The sequence below is a fragment of the Octopus sinensis genome, unplaced genomic scaffold (assembly GCF_006345805.1).
Source record: "Octopus sinensis unplaced genomic scaffold, ASM634580v1 Contig10237_ERROPOS200000, whole genome shotgun sequence".
Classification (NCBI taxonomy): domain Eukaryota; kingdom Metazoa; phylum Mollusca; class Cephalopoda; order Octopoda; family Octopodidae; genus Octopus; species Octopus sinensis.
In genome coordinates, this window is record NW_021832035.1 from 136,688 (window position 1) to 139,869 (window position 3,182).

Sequence of the window (3,182 nt, forward strand, 5' to 3'; positions counted from 1 at the left end):
AAAACAGATGTGCAATAGTATATATAAATAAGTGTGAGAAACAAGTCTACTGGTGGCTTTTCTTGAATGAACAAGATATAAGCCAACAAGGGAACCTCTGTATGAGTAATTTTACTGCTAGAAATAGCAGTCATGTTTATCTGTAAATTACACCCTGTTGTCTCAAAAGCAGAGAATATGTTGAGTAATGTAACCTTAGGTATACTATCGGTTGGAATGTCATTTTTAGAACCTCTTTGATCACAAGTATACTGGATCAGGACTGTTCTGTGGGGTTAAAAAGAAAATTTGGCAGAAGAAAATATTTTACGTCTAGAATTGAGAAATCTTTCACTGAGCTTATGCCAATAACATTTTGGGGAATGGCATAAATGTCATGACATCTTACTTCAACTTTCTTGAAACCTGGCATAGCAATAATAATAATAATATAATAATAATAATGATACACTCCTGGTTTGTCAGTGCTTGTCAAACTGTCCAACACATGCCAACACGGAAAACAGATGTGCAATAGTATATATAAATAAGTGTGAGAAACAAGTCTACTGGTGGCTTTTCTTGAATGAACAAGATATAAGCCAACAAGGGAACCTCTGTATGAGTAATTTTACTGCTAGAAATAGCAGTCATGTTTATCTGTAAATTACACCCTGTTGTCTCAAAAGCAGAGAATATGTTGAGTAATGTAACCTTAGGTATACTATCGGTTGGAATGTCATTTTTAGAACCTCTTTGATCACAAGTATACTGGATCAGGACTGTTCTGTGGGGTTAAAAAGAAAATTTGGCAGAAGAAAATATTTTACGTCTAGAATTGAGAAATCTTTCACTGAGCTTATGCCAATAACATTTTGGGGAATGGCATAAATGTCATGACATCTTACTTCAACTTTCTTGAAACCTGGCATAGCAATAATAATAATAATAATAATATATAATGTCACAAAAACCAATATTAGTAAAACCTTTTGAACATATGATGGCCAGAGAAATAGTTTTTGGTTCTTTCCAGATTGTTGTGTGCTAATCAATCGTATTGAAAGCTTTCTTCACCTGTTGCTTCAATCCTAGAAATATTGATTATTGGATTCTCAGACCAGCTTTCTTCAGCACTGCTTTTACATCCTCTTCCTTCATTTCCTCCTTCTACAATGCTGTTGTGTCGTTTGTAACCTTTAATAGTCTCCACTTTTCTTTTTTTGCTACTCAGATATTTCTTTGGTATTCTATGCATTTTTACCCTTACATTCTTCTGTCATTTAAAAACTTTCAGACTTCCGATTTGCCATTCAGTCTTGTTGTTGCTCTTTAACCATAGGTCAACCCTGACCAAATAGATCTGTAGTCAATCCTTTTGCTACCATCCGAGCGTGGTTGTTACCAACGTCGCCTTACTGGCACCTATGGTGGTGGCATGTGTAAAAGGATTCGAGCGAGGTCGTTGCCAGTACCGCCTGACTGGCCCCCGTGCCGTGGCATGTAAAAGGGCACCATTCGAGCCTGATCGTTACCAACGTCGCCTTACTGGCACCTGTGCTGGTGGCATGTGTAAAAGGATTCGAGCATGGTCATTGCCAGTACTGCCTGACTGGCCCCCGTGCTGTGGTATGTAAAAGGGCACCATTCGAGCGTGATCGTTACCAACGTCGCCTTACTGGCACCTGTGCTGGTGGCATATGTAAAAGGATTCAAGCGGGGTCATTGCCAGTACCACCTGACTGGCCCCTGTGCCGGTGGCATGTAAAAAGCACCCACTACACTCTCGGAGTGGTTGGCGTTAGGAAGGGCATCCAGCTGTAGAAACTCTGCCAAATCAAGATTGGAGCCTGATGCAGCCATCTGGTTCGCCAGCCCTCAGTCAAAATCGTCCAACCCATGCTAGCATGGAAAATGGACGTTAAACGATGATGATGATGATGTTTCTGTTAAAAGAATACACTTCTTTTGTTTCTGTCATTTTTGAATATACAGAATTTGGTAAAATAACTGTTATTATTAAACTGGTGTTAGAAACATAAATTAACATGAAGTTTTCAGGGATGGTTTTAATGTAGATCATTTTAAAACATGAAGTTTATATCAAAGAACTAGAGATGGCCCAGGTGGGTTGGTATCAAAAGGGTTAATGACATTCCCACCATGATCATCTCACCTTTTTTTTTTTTTTTTTTTGTGAGTGTGTGTTTAGCTTGTGTAGCCCAGAGTAGATTATTCAGTGAAGACCCGTACAAACATATACACATACAATTATATACACGACGAGCTTCCACACAGCTTCTTATTTCTTTACTGCCCACAAGGGGCTACACACAGAGGGGCCAAACAAGGACAGACAAATGGATTAAGTCGATTATATCAACCCCAGTGCATAACTGGTACTTATTTAATCGACTCCAAAAGGATGAAAGGCAAGGTTAACCTTTGCGGAATTTGAACTCAGAACATAAAGACAGACGAAATACTGCTAAGCATTTCGCCCGGCATGCTAACGTTTCTGCCAGCTTGCCGCCTTCAGCTTCCACACAGTTTTCTGTTTACCAAATTCATTCACCCAACTTTGGTCAACCTGGAACCATAATAGAAGACACTTGCCCAAAATGCTGTACAATGAGAACTGAACTTGAAACCACATGGATGCAAAGAAAGCTTCTTGACTACACAGCCATGTCTGTTCTTTTTACTCTCTTACTTGTTTCAGTCATTTGACTGCGGCCATGCTGGAGCACTGCCTTTAATCGAGCAACTCGACCCCGGGTCTTATTCTTTTGTAAGCCCAGTACTTATTCTATCGGTCTCGTTTGCTGAACCGCTTAGTAACGGGGACATAAACACACCAGCATCGGTTGTCAAGCAATGCTAGGGAGACACACAAACACACACACGCATATATATATATATATACATATATACGACGGGCTTCTTTCAGTTTCCGCCTACCAAATCCACTCACAAGGCTTTGGTCGGCCCGAAGCTATAGTAGAAGACACTTGCCCATGGTGCCATGCAGTGGGACTGAACCCGGAACCATGTGGTTGGTAAAGAAGCTACTTACCACACAGCCACTCCAGCGTTCTGTATATTATTGCCACTCAGAGGTATTTCTGAAATCTTTCATAGATTTTCAAACCCCACCACACTTGTTTTACACTAATCCTTTAAACCGATCCTCCCAGCATAAA